Source organism: Leguminivora glycinivorella, chromosome 15, assembly GCF_023078275.1.
Source record: "Leguminivora glycinivorella isolate SPB_JAAS2020 chromosome 15, LegGlyc_1.1, whole genome shotgun sequence".
NCBI lineage: Eukaryota > Metazoa > Arthropoda > Insecta > Lepidoptera > Tortricidae > Leguminivora > Leguminivora glycinivorella.
The window spans coordinates 5,329,521-5,341,568 of NC_062985.1; the positions used below are offsets into that span (position 1 = coordinate 5,329,521).

Consider the following 12,048-nt stretch of genomic DNA (forward strand, 5'->3'; position numbering starts at 1 on the left):
CACCCATGACGACCTGGGTCATTTTTCTATAGACAAGACTGTCGAACGCATCAACCATCTATATTGGTTTCCACGGGTGAGGCATATAGTTAAGAAATACATCAAAAACTGTATAAATTGTTTGTATTTCAAAAACAAAGGCGGGCCAAAGGAGGGTGAACTGTTCCCTATACCTAAACATGCTCAACCATATCATACATTACATATGGATCACTTGGGTCCATTTGTTGAGACAAAGCAAAAAAATAAATATTTATTGGTGATGGTTGACGCGTTCACAAAATTCGTGTTCATTTATGCCGTGAAAACAACAAACTCTGCTCGTATCATTAAAGAATTAGAACTCATGTCTAAAACGTTCGGATATCCGCGACGTGTGATCACAGATGCGGGCACAGGGTTTACATCTAGTGAGTTTACAAAATATTGCCATAACAATAACATACGCATGCATACAGTAGCTACCGGTATGCCACGCGGAAATGGTCAAGTCGAGCGTTTTAATAAAACTATTCTAGACGCAATGAGAACTTTAGGCGCTAACACGGATGATGATCGTTGGGACCAATATGTTAAAGTATTACAACAGGGACTCAACAGTACTATAGTACTGTTGAGTCCCTGTTGTAATACTACTATTCATAAAACCACTAGAGCAGTACCAAGTGAAGTGTTTTTTGGATATCGCGTAAGAACAGCTAACGATAATCTATTAACATCTGAGCTTGATAACGGGGTATTAACTGACGTGTCTGACTTGCGTAAAAGGGTCGATGAAAATATTAAAGCCGATGCAATATATCAGAAAAAGCGGTTTGATGAATCACGAAAACAAGCGTGTAAATATTCGGTGGGTGACCTTGTTTTGCTGAAAAATCTATGCAAAAATAACGACGGCCAAAGTAGGAAGCTAATGCCATCTTATAAGGGCCCATTTCAAGTCAAGAGCGTCCTAGGGAATGACAGATATGAGGTGACGGATGTGCGAGGCTCGGAACGAAGTACTAAGCACTATTCGGGCACGGCCGCGGCGGAAAACATGAAGCCGTGGATCCGAATAGGAGACTGGCCTTCAGATTAAATGTAAGTTTTCACCGTTATTATTTCGTGTTGGCAAGGTATTTCAATTACAATCTTAGTAATATTACTTTACAAGCCATAAATCATAGAGCCTAGTACAGCATGTGCCAAATATATGCTTTATTATCGAGCTTAACTCATAATAAATAGCTAAATTCTTATCATGTGTTGCGCCACAGACAATGGTCTCGTTATAAGGTGAACTTGGGACGCTTAAGTGAAGCTTTAGCTCTTTAAGTGCAAGTGACTTTATAATGAGAATGAACAGGTTTGAATATAATCTAACTCGGTCTCTTGTGCGATATAGTTAATAAGTGCGAGTGATTATTATTCAGAACCTGTTTAACATACATTAGTTGTCTGGGATCGAGTAGTTAACATGTAAATCTCACGCTATGCTAGTTGAAATAATTACTGGGAGGAAAATAAAACACGTATTAAAAATAAAACAGTTTAATTAACTATATGCAATTTCGTATTTTACAGTACCCTGGATGAAACGTGGTGGTGTCAGGGGCTGACACGTTGCAGAACGGCCGTGTTGGCAACCTTGAACGCGCGGCAAGATTCTACCTGCTGCGCGACCGGCCAGGTGGTGGCGGCGCCCCTCCACTTCTATAAATACCGTTGCGGCACCGGCGGCCACCTCTTTATTCATTGAGACTTCGACTGGGGCACTAGATATTCATTTAATTAATGTGATTTTAGATATTCAAATAATTGATGTGATTTATGTACACTTATTAAACAATAAAAGTATTTCGTATATTTAATCAGCTTACTTAATTATTCTCCTGAAGTACACTAAAAGTTTTTACACATTTACCGAGAAACGCACTTGAAACGCGTTTCTTCGGGTGAGCCGTGGATTTTCGGCAGCCCAAAAGTGTTCATTATGGACATTAAATTGACCGACACGCGTGAAGGTCGATTCATCCGACCACAAGATATTGGTTTCGATGTTTCTCTCGAACCACTGACAGAAAGCAACCCTCCCTTCAAAATCTGTTGGTAGAATATCTTGCACAGGTCGAAAATGAAAGGGATGTAAATCGGACGAGTTAAGCAGCCGCCACACGAAGGATTGACTCACTGGAAATCTTCTTGCTGCTTGCCTAGTGCTCCTTCGAGGATCCCGAGCAAAGAATCTTAAGATTCGTCGATCCAGATCGCCAGGATGACGATGAGGTCGTCCGGGTGCTTAAGCATGTTGCGGCACTGTAAACTGTGAAGTCACGTAGGTTTTGGTGCATGCGGTTTATCAAATTGTGTCTGGGAATCGGGACGTTTGGATGAAGTTCGTGGAATAACTGTTGGGTTCGTCTTGTGCTGTTTGTTTATATCGACAAACGTATAATATCGTAACGCTCGATATTTGAGTACGGATATGGTTGAGGCATGACTTTCAGAAAATAAATTATAATTTTCTCATTCAATATCCACGAATCTGACTTTGTTTACGCGTATGACAAAAGTAATTGACAATGTCAATGACAAGATTTACTCATAAATTGTCAATTACTAATAAGTTTGTAACGGTTACAAACTCATTAAAACTGATAAGGTAGTAGAGTGACAAGGATTTTAGGATAAAATTTAACTCAAAATTAAAATTAGGATTAAAAAAAAAAAACAAGTTTGTTTCCACGTAATTACTATTTTAACGTAATCCCCATCAATTACTGAGTTAGAAAAAATGGTTCCTGTTCACGGATTAAAAATCATCGTGTATAGTATTAAAAAAAAAAACATTATTAATTCGGGTAACTCACGTAAAATCGCCGTCAATAGAATTTGTGAACAATGTAAACAAACCTTGTAGTCAAAATGTCTTTAATTTCCATTATAACTCATCAGATACATGTGTTATTTAATCAATTCATCTCACATTATGATTGATGACCTTTAAAATAATAAAATTGTGCCAAAATATTGATATTTTATATAATAATTTGTTTACGTTGTTGACAATTTCTATTGACGGCTATGTTAAAACAACAAATGACAATTGTGCCAAAGTGAGGGTAGTTTCGCACCGCCCCTGTCGCCGCTGACCCCCGTGCCGAGTCAACGGTTACAAAGAGCTGCGGCCCGCAGTCTGCGTCGGGATACCATCGGCATCACGCGTGCTCAATGAAAATGCTCCTCATTACGGAGCGAAACATGTCGAGCGATCTTCGACAATTTTACGTGAGTTACCCGATTTTACATGTTTAATATATTATGTCAGTGTCTCACGGTAGTTTTATTATTAAAACTTATGATTTTATTATAGAAACTATCAGGACCTAACTCAAACCTCATTTAATATGAACGACCTATCTATTTCTATTGCGCTTTTGAAACGCAAAACTATGAAACTTTCCAGACATTTGCCGTTTAATATTGAAGCTGAGCGTTTGAATATGAGCTTTGATCGTCTACGGACTACTAAGCTTTATTTGCGATATCTTTATTATACCTGAGCTTCCATACTCGTATTTGACTTTTTGTTTCTATTTAATAAAAATGTTTAGAATATTATTTTGCAATGATTTTAATAGCTCAGTCTGTGCGTCATAATAAGTTTATTGAAGTTTGACCAGGGGCGGCTCACTCCGCGTTTCTCCCATACCTTTCGACGGCCGCGAAAGTTTGACAACCTTCACGCTGCACAATAGAACTCAATGTCGCATGCAGTCCGTTGACAGGTTGTTGAGAGTGACGCCGTGTCTTGCATGGGCGACCGTAGCGCGACCGTCGCCGTCGCGTCTCATCGCATCGTCTACTTCCATATCGATAAGGTTTGATTTCGTATGCGTCGCATCGCCTTCGCGCGACCATCGCGCGACCGTCGCCCACGCAAGCCACGGCGTGAGCCTTCTGTACTTTGTCCTTTATATATTCTGTAGTTTGATTTTTAACAATTGATCATGAGCTATCAAAGTCTCTGCTAACTTAAATTAGTCTAACTCTAAGTATAATATTTGACTATACCTAGGATATATTTGACATGGCAGTTACCTACATTTAATTCAAAATTCAAATGTAGCAATGTTAATTTTAATTCAAAAATACCTTAAAAACTAAAAACTTTACCTTTTTTCATTTTTCTACATAAAAAATACACAAAGACAATAGTACATTTGGTTATAAGTGCGAGAAGTATGTCATTACTTCACGAGTCTCGAAACATTTTGCCAAAACTCGAGACGAGTGAAGAATGACATTCTCGCACGTGTGACGAACGACGTTTTTTAATACAGTTGCGAAAAAACACTACTACAACGAAATAAAACAATAAACAATCCGAACTCCCAATTTTCGCAGTTGACATTGACGCATTTTTTGACAATTCAAGCTTTGAAGCTTTTAAACTTGCGTTCATATTTTCGATTTTGCTATCCATCCAACACAATTTATTTATTTCATTGTGTGCCATAAAAAGATAAACATTTACGATTTGGGACGATTGTTTAATACATACCTACATTTTAATTCAATCGACCATTTATACCTCGAAGTATTGCAAATAACATAAAATTATTATGACAAATCGCGTATTTTTGAACGTGCTTGCATTAAGTTGGTAACATTGGTAAGACGCCACTACTTTAAATGACAGACGACGCGTTTCGTTCCATTTCACGTTCTGTTTACACGACTCATTATGAGCCACTCTTTCAAAGTATAAACCATTTTAAAAATTATGTTTAGTATGACTAAAAATAAACAATTACATAATGAAATATCAATGTTTTAAACATTATAAATCACTTAATAGTATGTTCATAGTTTTATTCCGTCTTAGTAAAATATACTAATATTGCTCTGAAATAGTCGTTAAATGGAACGCAAACTTTTTACGCACTTGTGCGTAAAATACAACTTCTCGCACGCTAAACAGCCAAAAAACGGGCACTTTTTGAGCGACTGTATTAAAAATATATTTTTTAGAAATCGGTATATTAATTGACCAATAAGGAGTCCAACAAGAACTAAGTCACAGGCAAAAAGGATCGAGTATTATAGAGAGTTACTGTCAAAGTAAAATGTGTAATCACAGTGCATAGACTGCCATCTCTCGACACAAGCTTATAACTTTTAAACCTCAGTTTTGACAAAGTGGCCCATACAATATTGTTAGCTTGATATGTGTTAAAATGTCAAATATTAATATTAGCGCCATCTAGCCAAGCGTTCCCCAAAGGTGTAACGCCATCTAGGCCACCGTACCTTTTTCTCTATGGCTTTGAGGTACGTTTTTTTCTTTGACTTTATCCGTCTATACGGAGTTACATAAATGTCTTTGGTCACAGGCAAAATTCAATCTGAAAAAGTAGATCTATTATTATCTAGAACTGTAAACTAACGTGGGTTACTGAATAATGGAAATCGCCAAATGTGAAACGCGCTTAGCTCAAGAAATAGTTGAAAGTCAGCCGGTAAGCTTTCTTAGCGTAGGATGCATTTTTGATAGCCGTCAACGTCAACGTCTATTTTACTCAGCCTGTTCTTAGTGTACAGTCGAGTTCATAAATATGTGTACATTTCTTCACCTTAACTCTATGCAAGGTGAAAAAATTTACACATATTTATGAACTTGACTGTACCAACCCCTTTCTTCCCGTGGGCACATCTCGGACACTGGCGATCAAATATAATTATGAAAGAGGTCGACTGTTCGCGTTTTTGACAGGCGGTAACGCCGTGTCTTGCGTGGGCGACGGCCGCGCGACCGTCGCCATCGCATCGTCTACTTCCATATCGATAAGGTTTGACTTCGTATGCGTCGCATCGCCGTCGCGCGACCATCGCGCGACCGTCGCCCACGCAAGCCACGGCGTAAATGTACCTCACATTTACGCCGAGAACGAACCGAGAGGGGGTGGCCATACTGTACGATAGGACTCTTTATCATGCTGTGCCGTGGGTGTCGTAGAAGTGTAGATATGGGTTAAATTGTGGCGTAGGCGAGAGGCAGCAACCCGCCACTGAAATGTCACAATTTAGATTTCTTTAAACCCCTTTTTGCCAAAAATGGCACTGAAACTTAGTAGTTCATGTGCTCTGCCTACCCCTTTATGGGATACAGGTGCGATTATAATGTATGTATGATTATATGTACGTATGTATGATACAGATTATAATGTAGCGCGAAATGTTTCCCTTCGTAAATTCTCGGAAACTCACGGACGTGTCATGTTATTTTAGTGAGTTTCAGTACAAAAAGTACTAACGTTGACCGAACTAGCGTGATCCTTCGTAAATTTCCGTGGAAATACAAAGGAAAAACATTTCACACAATATGTAGGCTGAGTGAAATAGGTTGATAACTAACCTAACCACAAAATTATAATTTTGAAAAACCCCCGATCCCGACATAGTTGACCGATTTTCATGAAACATGGCTAAGAACACTCCCGACTAATTCAGCTTTCAAAAAAAAACTAAATCTACATCGGTTCATCCGTTTGAGAGCTACGATGCCACAGATAGACACACACAAACAGACGGGGGTTAAAACATAGTAGGTACATTACGAATATTAAATACGATACAAGTGCAAATTAATAAGGGAGGGTATTGTTCGACGTTTTTTAGTACTTACATTTATGGTCATTTGAAGTTTAGTTTCGACATAGCACATAAAGTATCACTTATCGTACTAGTGCGTTACCGTTACCATACATCTGCCGAAAAATATGTATCTCAGGGGCTAATGGAAACATCCACACTAATATTATAAATGGGAAAGTGTGTGTGCCTGTTTGTTTATCCGCCTTTCACGGCAAAACGGAGCGACGAATTGTCGTGATTTTTGAAGTGGATATACTCGTAGTTGAAGGGATGGAAAGTATACTACTTTTTGTCTCTTTCTAACGCAAGCGAAGCCGCGGGCAAAAGCTAGTAAACAATAAACCACAATTTGACAAGAGAGCAGTTGGTAATTTCCATTTCATAATATTTACTTTTATTTATATAGGTATTAAGTATAATATATTTTTTTTTAATCTTTGCCTAAACTAAAATTAAAACTACATGCATGTAAAATTGTGTCTGACCCTACATGTAAAAGTACAAATTAAAATTCCAAGGACACAAAATTACGTCTTTTGAACCTCGATGGTATATTTTTCTGCGAAATTATTAACGTCGCGTCACCGAAATCAAAGCCGAAATTATATATCGATATCGACCGCATTGAAAACTTCTTCAATATCACATGTGTCAATTTATCATCATTTTATTGGTTTTCTATCAACAGCAGCAAATACAGAGATTGAGGGGAAATTGAAAGCAAACACAGGACGTCTATTAAGTAGGAGGTCGCGTAGACAAGTATGGCGAGTCACTGTTTAACGTTTTATTTTTTACGATTCCGCTGGCTTATCCACTCTCTGGGGTTACTTTGATTCGTGGGGTAACATTAATCATCGATATTTAAAGAAAGGGAGATGAGTTTTGAACGCTTAACAGGAACAGATAATGAAAACCTTTAGAAGTGAATTCATTTTATAGTGGAAAATTCAACGATCAATTTTACCTTACGAATCAAAGTAACTCCAGTTGACGGTGTAGGCTATTTTTTTTTTAAATACTAAGTGGGTGGCAAACAAGCATACGGTCCGCCTGACGGAAAGCGGTCACCGTAACCTATGGACGCCTGCAACTCAACGCTTGTCACATGCGCGTTGCCACCTCATTAGAAATTTGTACACTCCCTTTTTCTGTGTTAAGTATAAGTACACAGCGAAAAGGATCAACGTTGGCCCTCCCAGGCTAACACCATGCTGAGTCGAGACCATTTCGTGGCAAATATACCTCTATGTAAGTACTTATCTTTTTGTGTTATGTGTAAATAATTTCTGATGTTGTCACGAATAAATGATTTCTATTTCTATAATTATACTGTCCTAGATGAAACAACAATCGTTACGCCTTAAAGCTCGGCCACACATGCGCGTTTTGAGAGCGTGGGCGGAGCGTCAGCGGAGCGTTAGCGGAGCGCAATGATAGCGGTGCGCCGGACGAACGCTGGCGTTGCGCCCAGCGGACGCCGGCGGGAACTAACGAGCGCTAATTGCGAGCGGAACGCCAACGTTCATCCGGCGCTACGCTATCATTGCGCTCCGCTAACGCTCTGCTAACGCTACGCTATCAAAACGCTTTATGTGTGGCGGAGGCTTTAATCGATAGACGCCGACCGAAACGCAGTCTGGCTCTGTTACGCCAATGAGGAAGAACGATAGAAATAGCGTTTATGCATTTGGCTACATCCCCTGAGGTTTTAATTCTGTATCACCCCATTTAAGCTGACGGGTTAAGAATTTAACCACCCCCTTTCTTCCCGTGGGTGTCGTAGAAGGCGACTATGGGATACGGGTTAAATTGTGGCGTAGGCGAGAGGCTGGCAACCTGTCACTGCAATGTCACAGTTTCATTTTCTTTCAACCCCTTATTTGCCAAGAGTGGCACTGAAGCTTTAGTAGTTTCATGTGTTCTGTCTACCCCTTTATGGGATACAGGCGTGATTGTATGTATGTATGTATGTATGTATGTATCACCCCATTTGATAAAGATCTCGGTACCACAGCGTGTAAATAGGAAACATTACATAGTAATAATATGATAAGGCTATGTAGTAAAGACCTAACTAAGTTGCTGCACAATAGGGATTTGCGCAAAACTAGCCCGCGTATAAAATACTACCCGCTGTGGTCTTAGCACACGTATTTAAAACAGTATTCAATATTTTGTTCGATGTTGCGGTTACATCGCAGTTGAATTTTGTGTGACGTCATAATGGGTCATTTACATACATACATATATACAATCACGCCTGTATCCCATAAAAGGGTAGGCAGAACACATGAAACTACTAAAGCTTCAGTGCCACTCTTGGCAAATAAGGGGTTGAAAGAAAACGAAACTGTGACATTGCAGTGACAGGTTGCCAACCTCTCGCCTACGCCACAATTTAACCCATATCCCACAGTCGCCTTCTACGACACCCACGGGAAGAAAGGGGGTGGTGAAATTCTTAACCCGTCACCACACAGGTCAAATGGGTCATTTGCCGAGTTAAAATTGGTTAAGAACTTTATACGTTGACAAAAAAAATATGATAGTTAGTTATATGAAAATAATCCTCCCGTTATAAAAAAAAAATAAGTTGCCAAATGTGTTTATTCTAGTTTTATTTTGTTACCATAATTATACTGTAAATAAAATCATGCAAACGGGCATGTTAATGAATATAAAAGGTGAGGTAAGACATACCTACCTACTGATTACTGGATAAGTAGCAGTGGCGGGGCGTGAAAATTTTCGTTGGTAACGCCGGAGGGGTTTTTGGAATCTGTTTTGTATGGACTTCTACAGAATAGATACTAAAGAATTTTAGGGAACCCGTTGGGAATCGAGTTGTATCGACGCTCCGCCACTGATAAGTAGTAGGAAAAAGTGGCTACATTTGACTTCGCTTTTTTCCAATTTTATTTACCTACCTACTTTATAGCATAAAAATATGGGAGATCCACTGACCAATCTGATCATGTCCTGTGAGGTCCATGTCAAAGCGGAAGACAGTAAAGAGTAAATTAAAAACTGAAATAGATACCTACCATACAACCAAAGAAAAAGCGACCAAGTCCACTGGTGGTGCAGCCGGGAATCGAACCCGGGACTTCAGCTTACGTGGCCAACGTGCTCACCTACACCACCCCAGCCGCCAGGTGCCTTTGACCAACCGCTAACGAGTTGAATAACTAGTAAAGTTATATAAACAAAATAGTTAGGAATCAATTGATACAATTGACACACCGTGAAAAAATTTCATAGCCACATTTGGGTAAGTGGTTTGGTTAGATTTATGATATTCTTTATTTTTTACGGAAACTTTATAGTGCCAATATAGAGGGACACTTACCTATTGTAAATATATGGATACTTTAATGCAGTGAAGCTAATTAAAACTAGATTGTGAACTGTAATGCAGGACGTCCGTCCGTCCGGCTGATATGCGCTCTACGAATTCCGTTGTACGACAGAATACATAAAACAGTTTAGCAGGTAATTGCTGTAAATTGGAATTTCATTTTAAACCTTTGCTCGTAAATATCCCAACAAACAAAACAACCTTATAAAATCAATCTATAAGGGCTAAACACTCATAGTAGTTTTAAAATAGCATTCATTATGCCAGAGTTCCTTATAGCGGCTCATTATAAGAGAATTTGGCCTAATAGTACATTTACTCTTATAATTTGGCCTGGTACACGTTAATAAGTCAAATTTATATGACTGCAATAAGGGTTTAAAAATATTTACTCTTATAGTAGCTCATTATAAGAGGATTTGGCCAATAGTACATTTACTCTTATAACTTGGCCATGTACACGTTAATAAGTCCAATTTATATGACTGCAATAAGGGTTTAAAAATATTTACTCTTATAGTAGCTCATTATAAGAGGATTTGGCCAATAGTACATTTACTCTTATAACTTGGCCATGTACACGTTAATAAGTCCAATTTATATGACTGCAATAAGGGTTTAAAAATATGTATTCTTATAGAAGCCATTTAAAATGCCTTATCGCTGTATAATATTCAAAGCACTATAAAAGCTTTTGTTATGGCCAATTATTCTTATAAAAGCAATGCATAAGATAACTATGATGCTTTATGCCTCATAGGAGCATATTATAAAACGTCTATCCAGCAAACAAATTATAGCATGTTATAAAGTATTTAAAAGAATTAAAGCAATACATTTTCTCTTATACAATAATTATAAAGGCATTATTCTTGAAAGTGTCGTATTAAAAGTTTTTATAAAACTTGATTCGTCATTTTGAAAATCCAGCGAATGTGAACAATCTGATCCCAACTTATCGATTAGTGGTTCCGTAGAGGATGCCATTATGGAATAATTATAAGAATATGCAGGCAAGCAGCAGTGACAGTAATACAGGTATATCGTTAAATGATGAATTGAGTTTGGATTTAGCTTAATAATTATAGTTTTTGTTTTTATTTAAGGTGTCTGTAGCTCTGCGGTGAAAAATGTTAAGGTATATACAGCGGGGCCGCGGGGCAGATCTCGACTGGAGGGCAAATGTGACTGGTCCATTGTTTTCATGATTTACAATGTTTACATTATTAAATAGAGTGTCCACCGGTTATACCAGACTAGCATGCACTCGGAGGTGGCCAATTATACATAACTGAGCGTATAAGAGACTATTACCAAGGCACTCAGTTTTTTTATCCATTAGTACCTACTAATATAAATTTTTAAGATTAACTTTATTAGAATAAGTTCCAAAAGTGTATTCCTTACTTTATGGACTTTGGTCTGAAATAAAAAAAATATTTTATTGCGGATTATCATTGTGAATGTTGGACGATCTGAATAAGTGAATACAATGTTCGACTATTTTAAGAAGAAACCGATTTTATATGTAGTTCTTTTGGGACTAAGACAGATTAAAATTGAGGACAAATAAAGCCAAACTCACTGTTTTTAAGATATTTATGTATGTGCAACGAAACCAAACCGATACAAGTAACTTTATAAGATTAATATTTTCAGTTCTATTGCTCACGATGTTGCTGTTTCAATGAGTCTACATACTTCAAAATATTAATATATTCTTCAGAGCGCTTACACGGTGGTAGAAATTGTAATTAACTTATCAGTAAATTTCCAAAATAATAAGTAGTTTCTTTTATCGAGGTCTTCATCAAATTCACAAAAGATATATTGATTTTCGTTTTCTTGTTTTGAATTATCAGCGTCATCTTTGCTTGGTGTGATTTTCTTACAACCTAAACTATTTCCTGCGTCCTCTTCCATTTTGATCATTGTTTTTTGATCCACCACTCCGGGCTTATTTTTGGGTGTAAGTAATGATTGTGACTGATTTTCTCCATCAGAATATGTGCCGTTTTGTAGTTCATCTGTAATAAAAAAAAAAAAAA

At 37.9% G+C, this 12,048-nt stretch overlaps 1 long non-coding RNA gene across 1 annotated transcript; it reads left to right on the top strand.

Annotated features, from left to right (window-relative positions):
* The first annotated feature begins 665 nt into the window (after window positions 1–665).
* LOC125234255 lies at window positions 666–1,853 on the top strand. The gene is made up of 2 exons (XR_007177956.1): window positions 666–1,083; window positions 1,567–1,853. It is a non-coding gene; the product is annotated as an uncharacterized LOC125234255 (long non-coding RNA).
* Window positions 1,854–12,048: the final 10,195 nt, after the last annotated feature.